Source organism: Cervus elaphus, chromosome 15 (genome assembly GCF_910594005.1).
Source record: "Cervus elaphus chromosome 15, mCerEla1.1, whole genome shotgun sequence".
Taxonomy (NCBI): domain Eukaryota; kingdom Metazoa; phylum Chordata; class Mammalia; order Artiodactyla; family Cervidae; genus Cervus; species Cervus elaphus.
This window is the reverse complement of record NC_057829.1, coordinates 56560144-56582334: the sequence shown is the minus strand read 5'-3', so window position 1 is coordinate 56582334 and position 22191 is coordinate 56560144.

Below are 22191 nucleotides of genomic sequence, written 5' to 3'. Positions count from 1 at the left end.
AGCTAGGCAAAAAGAAAATTCTTCTGACTTCTGGCTCAAGATTGTTCTAAAAGTCTCCTTGCATTTTATTCCACCCAAAGGTATTCTCAAACCTGCCATTCTTAAAAAGGATGTATATTTAATTTAGACTTAATAGAAATGTAATAAGTCAGATGTTTTACCCTAGGTAGATCCATTTTTAAATCCTGAGAGTGCTAAAGTGATTACAAAAATAGCTGGACAGGTGTGAGAGCCCTCACAGGGAGCTGATTTTTAGGGGAATTGGCTTAATGTGATGTTCCTCATCCCCTGAAGTGCTTTGCAGGGTGCTCAGAACAGCTGACTCACATTTTTATTGATTGAATCTTGCCGGGATAAGGGTATGAATTTGAGTTTAAATTCAGTACTTCTGTTGACTCTGTAACTCTGTCCCATTTTCCCTCCTATTACATGGACCAGACTCTACCAATAAGGCTGCATCTAGCAAAGATGGTTTATGAAGCTATCCAGACCTGGATTCAGATCCTGGTTTCACCATTTCCTTTCTGTGTGATCTTGGACAAGTCACTTAACATCTCTCAAATTTCCTTGTTTATACAAAGTGATTGTTGTAAGCATTAACAAGAATAAATATTAATACTTAACATAAGGCCGGTTAAAGTAAGCACTAGATTTATTATTAGTTTTATTTTGTGCTAAAAATGCACACTGCATCTGTTAGTTCCTCTTTCCCAGGGATCTCTACTTGTGACATGTTTACAAGCTAGGAAGGCATAGGTGGGCATGTGAGTTAGGTACGATGAGTTAAGTTCAGCCTAACAACTGTATAATAACGTGGCCTTAAACGCGGTTCAGGTTCTTTTCTCTCTCACTTTAAAGTTGGAACATAGGCTCTGCTCTTTGAAGTCCCCAGGATCTGGGTTCCTAGGTTGTTCTGAAGCCTCCATTGCCAAGGTCATCTTATGGTAATAAAGTGGGTGGCAATAATTCCAGACATAAGGGTTTCATTCCAGCCACCAGGAAGAAGGAGGTGAAGATGGGAAAAGAGTGATGCCAGCTCTTGCTTCAAGAAGGTTCCTGGAATGTGCTGCATGAATTCGTGTTTACATTTCCGTGACCAAAAAGTAGTTTCACGACTTCACCTAGCTGCAAGGGAGAATGCGGTGTTTATTCCGGGGGGCCACAGGTCTGGCTAAAATTGCCATTCCTATGGAAGAGGAGGGGGATGGACACTTGGCAGCAATTGCTCTCTGGAGAGGGAGCCACTCTCAGGCGCAGCAGACTGGGGAGAGTCTTGGGAGTCTGATGGAGTTTGATGGCTCAAGGGAAAATAATTATTAGAAGTAGTTGGTGCTGATAAAATCCAAGGCAAATCCAATTTATCAAGAAAATGTCATCTGGAATTACTCTGCCCAGTGAGGGAAAGTGAAAGTGGCTCAGTCGCGTCTGACTCTTTGCAACCCCATGGATTATATAGTCCATGGAATTCTCCAGGACAGAATACTGGAGTGGGTAGCCTTTCCCTTCTCCAGGGGATCTTCCCAACCCAGGGGTCGAATCCAGGTCTCCCGCATTGCAGGCGGATTCTTTACCAGCTGAACCACAAGGGAAGCCCTAGCCATATAGGGAACCACTAGCCATGTGACTATCGAGCATTTGAGATGTGCTATAATATACTCACTGGGCTTCCAAGATAGTGTAAGAGAAGAATGTAAAATACGTTTTTTTTTTTTTTTAAACAGTGGCTACATATTGCAGTGATATTTATATACTGGATTAAATAAATACATTAAATTTACCTTCATCTGCTTAGTTTTACTTTTAAAATTTAAAGTTCTATCTGTGGTTCACATTGTTTCTGATGGAAGCAATGATCTGGAATATCCCACATCCGAGTCTGTCTCCTCAGAAAGGAGATTCTACATAGTACTGAGAGGGATGGTTTCCTGAGTGTTTAAATGCATGATGAATTCTCTAACCTGGGGTTCAGAGAGCAAGATTCTGGTACCATAGCTGGAAGCGTCGTCCAAGGGAAGCAGATAAGCCCTTCACGGGCCTGTCCCCACAGGGGACAGATCTAAATGTCACCACACTCTAACAGCATTCAAATGACCTCCACCTCATGCTGTGGTTCTGGTTCTGTGAACCATTCTGTAATTACACTTTCAGATGACCTTCAGGGTTTCTAAGACTACTTCCACAGAGTAAGAAACTGGCTAGTGAGCCAAGTGATGTGCTTGGGATGGGTGATGTTTCTGAATTTCAGCTTAAAAGATTGGAAGGTTAATGATGAGGGAATGCATTTGCCACTAGAGATGCTTTGCATTTTTATTTCTCTCCCAGTCAAAGATCCCCCTCTAAATAGGTCAGTGGTTTTCAAATATGTTCTGTGGGACTCACAGCTTCAGCATCGCCTAGGAACTTGTAAGAGATGAAAATTCTTAGGCCTCACCCCAGATCTAATGAATCAGAAACTGGGGGTGTGGTCTAATACTCAGTGTTTTAATGAGCCCTCCAGATAATCCTGATGCTAGCTAAAGTTTGAGAAACATTAATTTAAAGTGATAGTTTTCTTAACAAATAGATCTTCATCCTCAAGATGTACCCAGTAGTTTTTTTTTTAAAGGCTCATCCTGTTTAATATGTCTTGAAAGGGAAAGTATGCAGGGATCATTTTTAGGTTTGTAAATAAATATGATATCGTATTTCTCACAGGTTTCAGAATGAGTAAAACTTTGAAAAAATCATAAATGTAAGTGTCTGGAGGCAGTTCTTTTGGGGTAAGAGTTTCCTTAGCTTACCTCTTCCAGACCTCACCGCTGAGCCGCATTCACTGGAGCTTGCCTGGTCCTTCCTGACGCCTCGCCGTCTCTGCTTGCCATCTCTCATTCCGACTCCCGTCTCTGAGTGGTGTTCTTTATCTTCCCAGACAGCTGTTCTCACTTCCCCACTTTTAATCATGGTGAGCAGTTTCATCTTATAAAGCTTTCTCCCACTCCTAGGTTCTTAATAAGCCTGTGCTCAACTCTGCGTACGTGCATGAAAGTTGCTTCAGTCCTGTTCTGCTCTTTGCAACCCTATGGACTGTAGTTTGCCAGGCTCCTCTGTCCATGGGATTCTCCAGACAAGGACACTGGAGTGGGTTTCCATGTCCTCCTCCAGGGCATCTTCCCGACCCAGGGATCAAACCCCCATCTCTTACATCTCCTGCTTTGGTAGGCAGGTTCTTTTCCACTAGTGCCACCTGGGAAGTCAGTGATTGCAGATATCCAAATCTGATTCTTCTTCCAAGGCACAGATTCTACAATTCCACTCTTGAAATCAGATGCATAATGACAGTTTCAGCCAGCAGCACTGAGGAGAACGTGTGGCCCCTTCCATCACTGAACTCTTGGGAACCTGCAATGATGCCAGGCACAAGAGCAGTGGGCCAACCTCTTTGTTTACTGAGCAGCAGCCACCCATCTATTCCACCCCAGGGGACTGACCACTGCCCCCAGGAACTCTGAGTGCTCTTGGCATTCCTTTAACTGCTGACAAAAAGTCATGGCTCAGATGCAGACCCTCCCCTCAGCAGATCCTTTGAACCCTGGGGGGCAAAGATTAGGTGGGACAGGGAGAGGATATTACTGGATCTGAAAACAGATGCTTTGCCCTTTCCAGCTCCTGCATAGGCAGGCATCATACAATGTGTATGGAGCTTTAGAGCTTACAAGACACCTCAAATGTCATCCTTTACAAGGCATTCCACCTCTTTGAGAGAGGAGCAAAGAGTTCTACAGTTGAGATAACAGATCTGGAAGGTTGCCGTCTTTCCCTGAGTGACTCAAGAAAAAGCAAAGTTGGATTTACAGCCAGGTTTTATTGCAACTTGACGTTTAGTTTGCTGACTCCTTTGCTAAAAGGATAAAATCCGACACTAAAAAACCCCATGGAACAATCTTAATGCCTTTATTCAGTGAAGATTTGACACAACACATGCATTTATGGACATCACACTTGCATTCAGTTTACAAGTAATTCAGTTCATCAGTTACTGTACTGGTGTCTATAGTGACCATATGTAGAGGCTTTCACAGTTCTTGTTCTACAGTTGAGAAAAAAACTCAGATTCAGGGAGGATGGGTAAACTGCTCAAGGTTACATGGTGTGAATGTCATCCAGTCCTTTTCACAGCAGAACCTTTGTTTACTATGTTCACTTAACTCCTCTTTGCTATAAATTCTAAACAATAAAGAAAGGAGGTGAATGCAGTAAGGCAGGCATTCCCAAGTCATTTCTACCTAGAAATACAGTTGCTTGGGCTTCTTCCACCCATTCCATGAACTCTCTGAGGAGCTACAAGTGACAGCAAATGCTCCTGACTGACTAAGGCTGGAAAACACTGCACTATGGCAAGATGCACGCAGAGTACTGCAATTTATTGCCTATAGTGCCTCAATTTTTGGGTGGTTGTTTCCTTTTTTGGATGTTTTAGGTGGGTTTTGCAGGAAGGAGGTCATTGAGAAAACTTGACCACTAGATCTCTCTCTCTTTGACCACATGGCTTATAGTCTCTTTGTTCCCTGACCAGGGATTGAATCCAGGCCCTTGGCAGTGAGAGCTTGGAGTCCTAACCACTTGACCACCAGGGAATTCCTTTGACCACCACATCTTTTAGTTTATTCTTAAAGCACAATTTTCTAACCAAATGAGGTTTGGCTTCCCTGGATAGTAACAGGGACTGTAATTAAATTTCATCTGGTGAAACACTAAACTGGTTAAGATAATTCTAGATTCAAGTTCCACCCTCAGTGGGATAGCTTTCTTTTCCATCTTCCAAATTCTGTGTAGTTCTAAGAGTCACAGTTCTTTTGAAAATAGACATCAATTGTTAAGTTGGTTTTTAAATATTCCTCATTTGGGATTCCCATTGTCAGAAGACTCTAGAATCTTCAACCAGCATCAGCATCATCTGGGAGTTGGAAATGCAGACCCTCAAACTCTGTCTTAGGTGCACTGAACCAGAATCTGCATTCAACACGACACCCTGTGATTCACATGGACATTAACATCTGAGAAGCACTGGTTTGGGATGCCTTTCCTGTTAGTCATAATTACATCCTACTGAGTATCCACTCTCTCTCAAGGGAGGTAACTTTAAATTTTAAAAATCTAGTCCTCACAACAATTCTGCTGGGAAAGGATTATTTTCCTTAGTCTACAAAAGAGGAAACTGGCTCTGAGAGATTTACGCTTGCCCAATTAGTTGTTAGCTAATGGCTGAGATGGAATTAAGACCATGTCTGTCTACTCCTTCTTAGAACACTTGACTTAATATTTTTTTCTCTCCCTTCTCCAGGCCTGTCAGTCAAGTCAGGTTTTTTCCCCCTCACAATCTCTCCAGGTCTTTTTCAAGGCATCATGGTGAAGAAACAAGCAATAGGTAAAAAAGCAAAAAAAAAAAAAAAAAAAAATTGTATGTCAAACTTTTGTGGGTAAAAATTCTATTAACAAAATTAAAAGTGAAAGTCCCTCAGTCGTGTCCAACTCTTTGTGACCCCACAGACTACACAGTTCATGGAATTCTCCAGGCCAGAATACTGGAGTGGGTAGCCTTTCCCCTCTCTAGCAGATCTTCCCAACCTAGGATTGAACCCAGGTCTCCTGCATTGCAGGTGGATTCTTTACCAGCTGAGCCAAAGGGAAACCCAACAATGCTGAAGTGAGTGGCCTATCCTTTTGCCAGCAGATCTTCTCAATTCAGGAATCGAACCAGGGTCTCCTGCATTGCAGGCAGATTCTTTACCAACTGAGCTATCAGTGAAGCCCAACAAAATGAAAAATCTGGCACAAATACATATTTTTGGAAATATGTTTGTAATATATATGACAAAAATGTTAATAACTCTAACATAAAAAATTTTTATAACTCAATGAAAGTACTTTGGTAGAAAAGATAGTGGAAAAAAATAATAGAAAAAGGACCAATAAACATGAAAAAGTTCAACATCTTTAGTAATCAAAAGTATAAAAATGGAAATATTTTTTCATCCCCCAAATTAGCAAAGGAGTAAAAGATAAAATCCAGTGTAAGTGAGAATGGGAGACAATAGATTCTCAACTATTTCTATTATTAAAAATGATATTTAGAAGAATATTTAATGAAAAGGAATAATGGGCACCATATATTAGTGAGTAAGAAAGACATATGGAAAATGTATATAATAATCCTATTATTTTAAGGTGAAAAAATTTTCTATACTCTATATAGAAAAAAAAACTCAGGATAATAAATACCAAAATGCTAACAAGGTTTAATTTTGAGTAGAAAATAGCCCTCACTGTTTTTAAAATAGAAGTTTTCCATCTTCAAAGAGGGGCAAAGATCAGACGCTCTTGTAACTTAAACTTTAATTTCTCTATAAAAAAAACTTAGTAGAAGAAGGGAAAACTGACTGACTGCTGACTGATTTTTCTCTTAGGGACAGTTCACTTCCAGTTAAAATTTTAATTACTGGTTCATTATTATCAATAAGCGATCATGCCTGGAAGGATGGGGCTCCTCTATTAATAAAATATGAAACTTACTCCTAGTTCAAAATAAATAAAATTAAGCATCAGACAAATGTACCTGAAGAGTATTAAACAACCTGCAGCTCAATCCTGAAAATTAACCATATGATAGTTTCTTTTACTGTCAGGTCAAGTTCTATGGTATTCTCCCTACAAGAATGCTGTCTATGGCATGCTTCTCCCTCTCCCCATTTCATTCAGCTATCTTTATCACCTTCTCAAAGGGATCCTCAGTAAACCACTCATGAAATGAACAAAGAGAAACTTTCTTCCAAACTGTTAATATCTCCTTATCTACTTAGCTTTTCTTCATAGCACTCATCTTCAACGTTGCCTAATTGTTATAAATGAAAAATTATGCTTAACTGTTTATTCTCTCCCCTCCCCACTAAAATGTAAGTTCCCTGAGGACAGGGACATTGTCTGTTTTATTCCTCACTCTGTCTCCAGAGCCTGGTGAGATGGCTAGCATAGTGGATACTCATTAAATATTTGTTGAATGAACGAATATGAAAAGAACTGAGCCTTATGTGAGTGTCATTCAATCCAAGAAGAATTTTGTAACCCTGGTATGCTGGGGTGGCTTTGGAAACCCAGCACTGAAGACAATGGGCTGCTTTGTTTAGACAATTCACCTCTACCTGGAAGATAGCCCCAAACTTCATTGCAACCACTAATTTATACTTGTTGCAACCAACAAATATAAAAGCAAACATAATTAAAAATATAGGTAACAAGACACCTTTTCTATACCTGACCAGGCATTTTATTATTACTGTTTAGTAGCCTTGGGACAAAAAGAGAGATGCAGCTAAAGCCTTTTTGCTGTAAAAGGAAAAAAAGCCACTAGTTGTTTGCTGCCAGGAATAGTAATGCAATCGCAATTTAGTATTTGGAACGTTTTCACCTAAGGAAATCAGAGCTTTTTTTAGGTTTTGTTTTTTTTTTTCTTTCTTTTTTGAATTTTTTTTTTTTTTAATTAATGGACTTTCTTTTTCAGAGCAGTTTTAAGTTTATAGAAAAATTGAGCAGAAAGCATGGCATCCCTATATCCCCCCATTCTCAGTTTCCTTTACTGTTAACATCTCACACTGATGTGTACATTTGTTACAACTGATGAACCAATATTGATGTATTATTAGTAAAAATCCACAGCTTACATTAGGGTTCACTCTTTGTGTTGTACATTCTATAGGTTTAGCCAAATGATAATTAAAAAAAAAAAAGTGATTTTTGTACGTGGGAGAGGAGTTGAAAGAAGTAAATAACAGAAAATTGAGGGCAGTATGTTGTTCGTCTAATTCTTCCTTCTATCTCCACGTCCAAAACTAGACTAAAAGTCTAAAAGTCCATACACTCAAGAATGGATAAACAGATTGTGATACACCCATACAATGGAATACTATTCTGCAATAAAAAGGAACAAACTACTGAAACATGCAACAACATGGATGACTTTAAAAAGCAATATGTAGAGTGATACAGCCATCTACAAAAACCTACAAACTGTATGACTTTAGAACATGATATTCTGCTTAGCAGAACAAAGCCTTGTGCTTTGTGACTAAGTTTCTAGTCACTTGAAACTTAAAGTTATAGTAAACAGCATACAATAAAAAACTACCAGGCATTCCAAGGAGAAGAAAAATATGACCTGTGACCAGGGGGAAAAAGCACTCAATGGAAATAGATCCAGAAATGATAGGGATGATAAAATTAGCAGACAAAGATATCAAAACCACTAATATAAATATGTTCAAGTATTTGAAGGAAAACATGAGGATAGTGAGAAGAGAAACTGACGATACAAAAAGAACAACAAATAGAACTTCTAGAGATGAAAAATATGATACCTGAAATGAAAGATTCACTAGAGGGATTAACAAGACGTTAAACATTGCAGAACAGAAGATAATCGCTTAAGTGATTAAGTGCTGGTGAGGATATGGAGGAAAGAGAAACTTTGTGTACTTTTGGTGGGAAAATAAATTAGTGCAGACCCTGAGGAAAACAATATGGAGGATCCTCAAAAAATTAAAAATAGACTACCATATAATTGAGGAATTTCAATTCTGGATGTTTTTGCAAAGAAAACAAAAACTCAAATTTTCAACATTATTCAGAATAGCCAAGGTAGTGTGTGTGTATATATATATATACATATATACATATGTATAACTACACTATTTAGTATATATATGTGTTCAGCTATACATATATGTTTATTTAGCCATAAAAAGAATGATATCTTGTCATTTGTGATAACATGGATGGGCCTTGAGTGTATTATGCTGAATAAAATAAATCAAAGGCAAATACCATATGATTTCATTCATATATGGAATCTAAAAAATAAAACAAGTGAACGAACACAATAAAACAGAAACAGATCTGTAGATACAGAGAACAAACAGGTGGTAGCCAGAGGAAAGGGGCATGGGGAAGATGAGTAAAACAGGTGAGGGAGATGAAGAGGTCCAACTTCCAGTCAAAATGAATGGAATCACAGGGATGAAATAACCAACATAGGAAATATAATCAAGAATATTATAATAACTTTGAATGGTGACAGATGGCAACTGTCCTTATTGTGGTGATCATTTTGTAATATATGGAAATATACAAATACAAATTATAAATCATTATGTTGGATCTAACAGATCTATAGTGTTATATAGATAATAATTTAAAAAGGCATAGATTAAAAGTAAAATGATTAAAAAAGATATACCATGAAAAAACTAATCATTAGAAAGCTTGAGTGGCTAGATCAATATCACTATCAGACACAATAGACTTCAAAACAAGGACATGGTATCTACAAAGATATAGCAAACTGTATACTGAATGGTTTGTAGGTATCTCTTTTTGCTTCCCTGATTCTTGTGTGATTCCCTCTCCTTTCTAGAAGCTAGAGAAGCTACATGGGTGTCTCATGGCATCCACAGGGATGTCTCATTGGATCACGGGATTGTCTGATTCATACATACTGTCTGTGGCGTTGACGTCACTCCCCCTCGGGTTGTGACTCATGCTCTTGATTTGATCTGCCCCTGGCCTGTTGCATGCTCTCCTGGGGCTGCTACCTTCGCAGCCTGCTTCCTGCCCTTTGCTCTGGAAACCCTAGCCGATCACCAACAGAACATTGCCACCACTGCTGTCTCATTCAGGGCAGGTTCTCACAATTTCACTCAAGGACGGATGGACTAGGAAATGACTTCTTTTTGGAATTAGGTTCTGTTAGCGGGGCTGCATAGCAAGGTAGCTTGGTGTCACAACTCTTTTAGTGTTATACATTCCCTCCAGTGTAGGGTGCTGGAGAGGGGTGAGTAAAGGTAACAGCTGCCGTGCCATCGCTGAAATCATTTCTCCCCTCTCACCTCAGGTCCTGTTGCCAAAACCAACACATGAGGTTTGACTCTTTCTTTTCTTATGGTGGATTTTCTCCTGGGGACCCCACAGTTCTCTCCCTTATTGTGATTTGGCCCCTGTGGGTCCCCGACACTCATCACCCCACTCACAACAATGTCCACTGTCCATGCCTTTGTGTGCCTGACACCATTGGACTTCATTTCCTAGGAGTCCCACTTGATCTGATTGATGCAAACAGCTCATAGACTCAAGTTCCGTTTATATTTCATCAGAACATTCAGTTGTAAAATATGAACTCACTGAACACATTCACTTGGGCTGTGGCATGGGACCATCTAGTAGTGAATTTTGAATGGCCCAGGAGATGGATCCCTATTTAAAATTTCCTGAGACAAGACACAAAACATGTAATATAAAAAACTGGTTAATAAGCTTCTTATTGATCATATACAGCAAGGCTCCCCAAGTGGACAATCAGAAGACAAAATGCAGGCTATCAGCTTGAGTCTCTCACAAAATGTGGTTGTGAAAGCCATTAACGACCAATTCTGTTCTTGGAACTTATTCTAAATAAGGCTCTGGCTATTCTGCCCACATGATCCCTTAGGTGAGGAAGGAGAGGCCACTTGAGGATAAACTGACCCTGTGATCATTTGATTTGGCCAGCCTTGTAATGGGGACGTGGGGATTCTCTGTCCTAAGGAGAACCCCTCAAGTTCTATTGCCTCCTTCTTGCAAACACCAACTTCACTCCTAGTTGATTTTTCACACAGTCTGGATTTCAAAGGTATGAGCAAAAATGGTTATTATATAAAATAACCCTGCTGTTTATAACTTGGAGTTTGGCCTACCGGATCTGGTGCACTTTGTCACAATGTTAGCAAAGTCATCAGGGAGAGTACTTGGTGTAGAGAATGAGTGTGAACTTTATCTGTAAAATGAGATTACGGTTAACACTTGCTCATAGGGTTGTTCTAAGAATTAAGTGCATTCACATACAGGTGAGTTACTAGGTACATGCTCCCTGCTCAAGGCCTTCAAAGGCATGTTATTATCCACAGCAGAAAGTTCAAACTTGAACTTTTTTTTTCCCTGGCTGCGCCGTGTGGGATCTTAGTTCCTCTACCAAGGATACAACCCTGGCCCTGGCAGTGAAAGCACCATGTCCTAATCACTGGACTTCCAGGGAATTCCCAGAGAGTTCAAATTTCTTAAGGCAGCTTTTAAGGATCCTTGGTGATCTAATTTCACATGCACGCTCCTCCCTTGCTTTAACTGATCTACTTAATACAAGCATATACATCCTCCAACTCTGTGCCTTAAATTCCTCTGGCTCCTCTGTCTGAAATATCCTCTTTGCCCATCTTTGCCAAGTCCTAACTTTCCTCTGTGACTAAGGCCACATGCTTCAGGAAGACTTTTCCCATTGCCTCAGCAGAGGGAACTGGTTTTCCTCTTATTCTCAGATCACTCTACCCGGATCTTCCTCACAACACCCCTACTTTCTAATTTCTAACTTAGTAATTTACATACATGTCTCAACTCTGGGAGAGTCTAAAGGGTAGGATATGAGACTAGTTCATTTTGAATATAGACTCCTCCCTGGCCCTTAGTTTGCTCAGATCAGGGACTAAATACGTGTTTTATGAGTGAAAGGATTAAAGAGAGTTCATACTTGGTGTGAGGGTGCCTGAAATTTGGGTGTTCATGGCTATCAGCTTACATATTTCTCTCCACTGTTTAGGACGTGTGTGTCCACTGCTAATTCACTAAGGAATGGGGGATTATTCTCCTGACCAAGGACATTTGATCAGAAGTTGGATTAAAATATCTCCCAGATCCCATCTGACTTTAGGAAACTATGAGTCTATTGTTTGCAGAGATACCAACATGACAGCCCTCAGTCATCTTCATAGGTATTCAGAGACAGAAGTCTACATGAATGTGAGTGGAACCAAATCATTGCAGCTGATGGGTTAATTTGTGCCATTCCAGAACTAATAATGTAGTACACAGAATCATTGGCTCTTTCCTAATCCAACTTCCCAATGTGTATTTGAGTTTCTGGACAATAGAATAACAGACACTTTGCATTGGAATGGAACTTCCTTGTGTTGAATCCAGCCTCCCACACAAAGCACGCTGTCTTCAGCATCCCTGACACACCTTCTAGGCTTTGCCTGAGCACGTCCAGTGAGCAAACTCTCACTAGTTTTCCAGTCCATTGTCAGATAGCTAAATTGTTAGAAAGGTTTCTTTTATATTGAACCAAAATTTGTGACTTTTTATGATAAAGTCACTTTTTATGAAATATTCACCATAAGTCCTATTTCAGCTTTGGAGCAACAGAAAAGTCTTCACTCTTTTCTACGTGTGAACTTCACAGATTTTAAAAAAAAATGTGTCTTAAGAATTCTCAGCCTTCCCAGCACAAACTCCTCTAGCTCCTTGAACAACATGTAGAATAATTGTCTTGTCCTCTTTTATATTTCCTTGTTGGCAATGATCCTCTTAAAATGTAGTGCATGCCATATAGTACACTTACTTAAAATTTGCACATTTAATCATAACTACCATTTACTGCTTGGAAGGAAAGTTATGACCAACCTAGACAGCATATTAAAAAGCAGAGACATTACTTTGCCAACAAAGGTCCATCTAGTCAAGGCTATGGTTTTTCCAGTGGTCATGTATGGATGTGAGAGTTGGACTGTGAAGAAAGTTGAGCGCTGAAAAATGGATGCTTCTGAACTGTGGTGTTGGAGAAGACTCTTGAGAGTCCCCTGGACTGCAAGGAGATCCAACCAGTCCATCCTAAAGGAGATCAGTCCTGGGTGTTCATTGGAAGGACTGATGCTGAAGCTGAAATTCCAATACTTTGGCCACCTCATGCAAAGAGTTGACTCATTGGAAAAGACCCTGATGCTGGGAGGGATTGGGGGCAGGAGGAGAAGGGGACGACAAGAGGATGAGATGGCTGGATGGCATCACCAACTCGATGGACATGAGTTTGAGTAAACTCCGGGAGTTGGTGATGGACAGGGAGGCCTGGCATGCTGTGATTCTTGGGGTCGCAAAGAGTCAGATGCGACTGAGAGACTGAACTGAACTGAAGAACTCATTGCTTCCCTGGTGGCTCAGATGGTAAAGAATCTGCCTGCAATGCAGGAGACCCAGGTTTTGTCCCTAGGTTGGGAAGAAACTCTGGAGAAGGGAATGGCTACCCACTCCCACTCCAGTATTCTTTTTAAAAAAAATTAATTTATTTATTTTAATTGGAGGCTAATTACTTTACAATATTGTAGTGGTTTTTGCCATACATTGACATGAATCAGCCATGGGTGTACATGTGTTCCCCATTCTGAACCCCCCTCCCACCTCCCTCCCCATCCCCTCCCTCAGGGATGTCCCAGTGCACCAGCTTTGAGTGCCCTGTTTCACGCATTGAACTTGGACTGGCGATCTGTTTCACATATGGTAATATACATGTTTCATTGTTATTCTCTCAAATCATCCCACCCTCGCCTTCTCCCACAGAGTCCAAAAGTCTGTTCTTTATATCTGTGTCTCTTTTGCTGTCTCCGCATATAGGGTCATCGCTACCATCTTCCTAAATTCCATATATATGTGTTAATACACTGTATTGGCGGTTTTCTTTCTGACTTACTTCACTCTGTATCATAGGCTCCAGTTTCATCTACCTCATTAGAACTGATTCAACCACTCCAGTATTCTTGCCTGGAGAAGTCTATGGACAGAGGAGCCTGATGGGCTACAATCCGTGGTGTTGCAAAGAGTCGGACACAACTGGGTGACTAAGAGCATTTCAGATAGAATGTATCAGGTGTAAGGGACACTGTCACTTCAGCTGGGCCATAGAAAGGGGGTGAAGGGAGGAAAGGAGATCAGGGACCAGGGCCGGGTGGTCTTGGCAGCCGGAATGAAGAGTCTGAGGTCTTTTCTCTGCTCCGAGGGGCCTTGCAGTCGCATTAACATGCGTTGTGTTAAAGATCTTGCGCTCAACCTTCATTGCTCTCTAGCTCCCCCTAATACCATGTCCTCTCTCTGTAGCCAGTCTCAACACATTCCATTGTGGGCCATCATTTGCCCTCTTCATGACTGCACTTGCCTCCTAACGGGACTCCTTCCTTCTACTCTTGCAACTCCACTCACCTGTTCTCTATATACCAGCTGTTAGAGTGGTTTTTAAAAATGTGAACTTCACTACCCACCTCATTTGCTTAAACCCCCTCAGTGACTTGCAGGTCATTTAGGGCAAAATCCAAGTCCTTATCATAATTAAAAATCCTCTGGGTGATCTAGCCTCTCATTTACCCTCTCTACCAGTCAGCATTCTGGCAGGAAAATATCATAAGTTAAAATGGGCAATGATGAGTTTTTAATAAAGAGGCTGTTTACAAGGGCATGGACAGGATTTGAAGAACCCACCATGAGATGGTGCAGTCCTCCGAGGACAATAACTTGGGGAACTGTTACCTCCTCTATGTCTGAAGGACAGGTGGAGTGAGCCCTTGCAGAACTGATGGAATAGCTTCATGCAGAGGTGACCTGATGGAAGTCATGGCCCCAGGTGGAGGGTCAGAGCCAACCAGAGCCAACTGTCAGGAAGTGAGGGAAATAAATACTTTAATTTCCTTCTCCTCTCACCCTCTACTCTCCTGCCAATGCCTTACATTGATCAACCCGAAGCCAGGAGGCATGAAAGCCCATTGGCGTAGTCCCTATAGGTGAGCTTCTCTAGGCACCAAGTAGGTCACAAGGGTGTGGCAAGTTCATCTGGAGGTGCGGCCGGAAGTCTCCGTGTAGTTTTCTAGGGAATCTTGTATCTCACATATGCCATTTCCTTCCGTCTCCTCATACCCAGCCCTGCACCTAGCAATGTCTGCTCTTCCCTCTACTGTCATCCTGAGTATCACTAACTCAGAGAAGACTTTCTTGACTTACCCCAGGTTAGGGCATGCCCCTTATCACAAGCTTTCACTGCACCCCCTAGCTATCTTTTGCATGTACGTTAAAATTGCATAATAACTAATTGTTCAATTACATGGTTAAGAAGTCTGTTAGGTTGGGAAAATAGAATCCAGTACAGTGGGCTCCATAGTAGAAGCCTGATAAAAATTTGTTGAAAAGTTGCATACTTAATACCCACCTTGTCCAGTCTTCAAATCTCTCCTTGTATGTAACCCAATTTTGATTAGAATAAGTCTTGCTCATGTTACCTGTGAATCTGTCATATTAATGAACCAATGAGACAACAGGATATTTCAACAGGCATCTTTGAGTATCTACAATGTTCTAGACATTGATAAGTGTAAGGGAAACAGAGATGGGTAACATTTGGTACATGACCCCAGGAGTTTATAGTTTAATAGGAGAAACAGTGATATAAACAAATAAATATCAAACTGTTGCAAAAGCTCTTCTGACTGTCCATGCAAATTTTTCCTCCAGAGTAGAGAACATTCTGTTTCTATCTCTAGGGTAGGGGGAAATTTAACACTGGACATTTGAGTTGGGCCCTGAAGGATGAATAAGGTTTGGCCAAGTGAAGGTGTTCCTGGAAGAGGGAACAGAAGGAACAAATATGGAATGTGGCACATTGAGGCAGAAACTTGCATGACTTATGTTATTTCCACAATTAGGGGTGTACCCTAGTCAGCAGAATTTTCCAGGAGGTTTTAAATTAAATGGTCATCTTATACAAGTGACATAGTGAGGGACAAAAGCAAGGAGGCATTGGAAGGCAGAGGAGGAATGGGAGGTTTGGAGGTCCACAAAGAAGGTCAAGTTGGACAATGGCCACTTGTAGCAAGGGAGAATGGAAGGATGACAAATGGTTTTACAGATAGTAAAAGAATTTCAAGGAGTTATTGCTCTGAAAAACTCAAGTTTACACCCGTCCTTGCCCTGATGCCTGACTCGTGATCTGAAAACAGATCTGCCATGTTCCAGAACAATGTGTGCTTTTCCTGAGGCTCCTAAGGCTGGGGTATTGGATGGCTTGGTTGGCACTGGTCTTGGTACTTTTGAAATAACATTTCCCCCTGACTGCCGACTTAATAGTACACTATCTTCATTTAAGACTTTTGTCAGCAACTTCTCTCTAGGCTGCTTCTGAAAACATTTTTTGACAACTCATATTCTTGCCACCTGCTGATTCACCAAATTCACATTGTTTCAATGTCATCTTCTCATTTTCTCTAATTGTGCAGAATTCCAAAGCCAGTAGCCATTTTTATTAATTAATGTGTCCAACTGACCCAGTGGGCATGCAGTGTTTGTGCCAGGTATTATGCCAAATACTGGAGATACAAAGAGGTATAAAATATTCTCCTGGCCCTCAAGGAGCTTACCATCTAGCAGAGGAGACAAATGCAATACCAATTTTTATGGCACTGAGAGCCTAGGTCTTAATTGTTTTCACCACAGAAAAGAAACAATAATTTTGTAATGACATATAGGTGTTAGCTAATGCTACAGTGGCAATTGCATTACAGAATATAAACATTTATATTCATTTATATTACATTTATATACAGAATATAAATGTAACAGATCAACACATTGTGCACCTTAAACATTTTTTTTTTTTATTAGTTGGAGGCTAATTACTTCACAACATTTCAGTGGGTTTTGTCATACATTGATATGAATCAGCCATAGATTTACACGTATTCCCCATCCCGATCCCCCCTCCCACCTCCCTCTCCACCCGATTCCTCTGGGTCTTCCCAGTGCACCAGGCCCGAGCACTTGTCTCATGCATCCCACCTGGGCTGGTGATCTGTTTCACCATAGATAGTATACATGCTGTTCTTTTGAAATATCCCACCCTCACATTCTCCCACAGAGTTCAAAAGTCTGTTCTGTATTTCTGTGTCTCTTTTTCTGTTTTGCATATAGGGTTATCATTACCATCTTTCTAAATTCCATATATATGTGTTAGTATGCTGTAATGTTCTTTATCTTTCTGGCTTATTTCACTCTGTATAAGGGGCTCCAGCTTCATCCATCTCATTAGGACTGATTCAAATGAATTCTTTTTAATGGCTGAGTAATATTCCATGGTGTATATGTACCACAGCTTCCTTATCCATTCATCTGCTGATGGGCATCTAGGTTGCTTCCATGTCCTGGCTATTATAAACAGTGCTGCGATGAACATTGGGGTGTGCACCTTAAACTTATAAATGTTATATGTCAATTATATAGAATAAGTAAATGAAGAAAGTTAATTACAAGTTGAATAAAAGAAAAGAAAAACTGTGTCAACTTTTTTGAGCATTTTGCAATAGGGTTCAAATTTTATTAACTTTTAAAAACCTCCCGTAATGTTCTTCCACTAAGCACATATTTCTCCCTTAAAAAAATTGTGAGATCTGGTGATGTTTCATTCTCAAATTATACATCAAATTTCCCATGAGATCAATCTGTATTAGTCTTCTGTAGACTTCTCTGTGATAGGCAACAATTTTCATCTTAGATAATAAAATAGAAATTGTGAAGTCTTATCATTCCACTGAATATTTTGAAAAAGGATGGAATCTCTTTTCTTTTTTGGATGCTTATGCAATAGGCAATTATTAATATTCTAAGGATAATGATCATTACTTAAAAATAAAAGATCGTCAAAATAATAACAATAACCTAAAGATAACCTAGAGAGCTCTTTCTATAGGTTATTGCCAACCAAAGCAGCCTGAACACTTTTTAAATAAAAGTATATGGCAAGCGAAATGATAATCACAGGGTTTTATGGGTACACAGAGGAGGGTCCCTAAGGCCGGCTGTAGGAAGAGCAATGGATGGTATCTTGGGGAGATGGCATTTGAGTTGGACCTCAAAAGAGGAAGAGACCTCAGTCAAGCCAAGCTGACTGGAGGGAGGGCAGTCCAGGCAGATGAACACCACATGAACACAGATAGAGCTAGGGAATGACAAATGGGATGGGGTTGTTACTGCATTAGACTCAAGGCCCGCCTCTTGTGGCTTTCCCTGAACTGAAGCCCCCTGGCTCAGCCAGGGATTTCTTTTCTGCCCAGTTTTGTGCTGCCAAGAAGGAAACTGAGTTTGGTGCAAGCATAACGGGCTTTTATTCAACAGCCAGGGAACGGAGAAGGGGAGTTCAATCTTTTAAAAGCATCTTCTCCCCAGGGGAGGGTAGTAAGGGAATTTTAAGGGCCAGGAGGCCGCAGGTTACTAGGGCTCTAGGAAAGTGGTGGAAGTTGCTCAGTCATGTCTGACTCTTTGCGACCCCATGGGCTGTAGCCCCCCAGGCTCCTTTGTCCATGGGATTTCCCAGGCAAGAATACTGGAGTGGGTTGTCACCCTCTTCTCCAGGGGATCTTCCTGGCCCAGAGATCAAACCCAGGTCTCTTGCATTACAGGCAGATTCTTTACCATCTGAGCCACCGGGGAAGCCCAGGGCTCTAGAAAAGGGGCAGAGATAATCAGGGATGCGGGGGCATGTGCAGTCCTTCAGCCTTATTTGCACATGGCACAAATTATGCCTGGCAGAGTATAAAGCCCCACTTTGGGTGGAGATCTTAGCATGACAATGAAACAAAGGTAACTTGGACACCTGGAGGTCTCAACTGCCCACAGGCATGTTCTAATGGTCAGATCAGAGCTGGTTCCGGGTGACTGACCACTGTACATCTCTCAAAGCATATACAGTTGCAAAGCATCTCTGCCAAACATCAGGTAGTACTTTTGAAACAAACACAGAGATAAATCAGAGCAAGTGTCCTTCAGTGCTCAGGAGTTGGTATGGAAACAGAAAAATCAAGCTAGGAAATCCATGACCTTTAGCCTACTCTTCCTGCCATCTTGGATCTAGCTGGTTCAGTCTGGTTTCATTGACCATGTTTGTGGCATCCTGTTGATAAAACACAACTAGCCTGTATGGTTAAAAAAACAGTTTTTGTGCATGAGGCCTGGGCTGCTTAGCATGGATGACAAGAGTGAGTGAGATGGGGAAGGATAGGGAGGGTTGTGAATGTCAGCAGTTTGTTTGTTTTGGGTAGATTTAGATTATGGGTGGCCATTGTAGGATTTTGTGACCAGGGCTCCATTTTAGGCATGTTGATGGTTGTGAGAAAGCTGCATTTGAGTGACACAGTATAGGGTGCGAAAGGCGGGAAAGGCCAGTTAGAAGGCTATTACAACAATCCAAGTGAGAATGATGGGTGGGAAAGGAGTGGGAAAGAGAATGTGGCTTTTTTTTTTTTGGCTGCACAGGGTCTTTGTTGCAGCATGTGGGATCCTGTACCCCAACCAGGGATCCAACCCAGGCCCCCTGCGCTGGGAGCACGGAGTCTTAGCCACTGGACCACCAGAGAAGTTCCGGAGACTGTGGCTTTTTGAAGAAGGTGAAAGCAGGCAGGACTTAGTGACTGATTAAATATGAAAGTGAGGAAGAGAGAGCAGAGTGCCCAAGTTCGGACCCTAGTTAACACCTGTGAATGAAGCAGCCATTGGCTATGATAAAGTGCTTGCACATGAAGTTAGATCTTGGCAGTGAAGCCTGATTCCATCACGTGACGGCTGTGAACACTACTGTAGTCGTTCAGCCTCCCTGAGTCTGTCTCCCCACCTGTTAGGTGGAATAATAATAGGATTGGCTTCAAAGGGTTTTAATGAGGATTCAATGAAATAAAGGGTGTGAAAGCATTTTAAAAAGTTGAGAGGACTATCACAGGCAAAATGTTATTGCTCAAATGCTGCCCCTGTATTCTTTAGAATCAAGTCTTGCATTTCTGTTTATACCTTGCAAAATAAGAACCTCTTCCAAAATCAACCATCAGTTCAGTTCAGTTCAGTTCAGTCACTCAGTCGTGTCCGACTCTTTGCGACCCCATGAATCGCAGCACGCCAGGCCTCCCTGTCCATCACCAACTCCCAGAGTTTACTCAAACTCATGCCCATCGAGTTGGTGATTCCATCCAGCCATCTCATCCTCTGTCATCCCCTTCTCCTCCTGCCCCCAATCCCTCCCAGCATCAGGGTCTTTTCCAATGAGTTAACTCTTCGCATGAGGTGGCCAAAGTATTGGAGTTTCAGCTTCAGCATCAGTCCTTCCAATGAACACCCAGGACTGATCTCCTTTAGGATGGACTGGTTGGATCTCCCTGCAGTCCAACGGACTCTCCAGAGTCTTCTCCAACACCACAATTCAAAAGCATCAATTTTTCGGCGCTCAGCTTTCTTCACAGTCCAACTCTCACATCCATACACGACCACAGAAAAACCATAGCCTTGACTAGATGGACCTTTGTTGGCAAAGTAATGTCTCTGCTTTTTAATATGCTATCTAGGTTGGTCATAACTTTCCTTCCAAGGAGTAAGCATCTTTTAATTTCATGGCTGCAGTCACCATCCGCAGTGAATCAACCATAGAGAAGACTAATTCCATAAGTAGTGTCAAAACTTTGGATTTGGGGGTGGGGCAGGAGGGAAGCAATCATCTTTTGTTCTCTTTTAAGCAGTAATCATCTGTTTTTCTTTTTAATAATACTTAATTTAAAAGAGGCATTATAGAGACTTCCCTGGCTGTCCAGTGGTTAGGACCACTGCTCCCATTGCAGGGGGCATGGGTTTGATCCCTGTTAGGGAAAATAAGATCCTACAAGCTGCATGGCATGGCCAAAATAGGGTACTTATTCTTTTTTTTTTTTTCAAAAAGATGCCTTGTATTGTAACAATATTGTAACCAGTGATTATATCATAAAATACATGGAAGGACTTAAAAGAAAGCTGAATATGCAGTTTGTTATTAATAATCTTAATTTTCTTTTTTCTGTCACTTCTTCTGAAAGAAAAAAAAATACTTCCCTTTTAATCACTAATTATTTGGGCTCCAAAGCTCTGTGACAAGAAGAGTTCAATTTTGTATATAGGAAGGCAAGACCTTTTTTGCCCAACCAGGAGGTGGTTTTTTGATAGGAGAAGTGAGGGAATTTTGAAGTGTTTTGTCCGCCTATTGGTGATCTTAAATAATTGCCAGTTTTACTAAGTGACAAAAGTTTCACAGTTGTTCCTTTAAAGAAATGTTAATACCTATTAATAGGGAGTAAACAAGGATCAGAGAAAGTTGGCTTTGAAATGTGTTTTTAAAGTGTGGTTGGCACTTGAGAGGATTTACTATTTTTCAGACAAAATATTAAAGCCCTAGTGAAATTAGTTGTCTCAGTAGGATGTTGGCAATTATTCACCTTCTCTAACTTCTCCCAGCTGGAACTTTCCACAAGTCTGAGGGGCCACTAAACAAAGAGTTCTGATAGACACTAAGCCCTGCCTTAGACTGTATCTGCTTTTTCTCTCTGTGATTCAGGGAGATAATACAGCATGGGGTCTAAAGAGTTTTGAACATCTATTGGAAAAAGTAGTTATGAATAGTTATGTCCAGAGTTGGGGGTGGGGGTGATGTGATGTGCTTGTGTCTATGCCTGGCGAGTGGACGGATAGAGAAATTTAATTTTGTCACACAAGAAAGGAAGTATTGTGGCACCTTATAAAGGAGGGATCTGTTTTCAGTTTGGATTCCTTCTGCCAAAACTCCTCTAACAGCCAGAGATGATAGTGGAGTCCAAAAACCAGTTTACAGAGTAGAAAAATACCTGTCTTTAGACAAATTGGCCTGGTGAGTAGAGTGGTTAGAGAGTAGCTGCATCTCATTGGCTTTGTGTGCTAAGTCACTTCAGTCGTGGCCGACTCTTTGTGACTCTCTGGACTGTAGCCCGCCCGCCTCCTCTGTCCATGGGATTCTCCAGGCAAGAATACTGGAGTGGGTTGCCATGCCCTCCTCCAGGGGATCTTCCCGACCCAGGGATCCAGTTTGCGTCTCTGATGTCTCCTGCACTGGCAGATGGGTTCTTTTTACCAAAGGGCCACCTGGGAAGCCCCTATAGGCTTCAAGTTTGCAACAAAGAATCAGAAGGCAAATTCGCAATGATTCTGAATGCTAAGATTTAGTAAAAATATTGGACTGAAACTGAAGGAGGGTATCTTGGCCCAGACAGAGCCACGAGAACAAGCGCAGAGCATCAGACCCACCCAGTATGACAGACCCAGTTGGCCATACCCAGGAAGGGCCTTCTCCAGAGAAGAGGGACTGGAGGTGGAGAAGGACAGAATTGTAGAGTGTTTATTATGTCATTTCTCTCCTATGACTGGATTCACTGATTGTCCCAATACTTTTTTTCTTTCCCATAAGTCCCAGGTTAACTCTCCAAGTAACAAAAATTACAGTGTCCAGAGCACGTT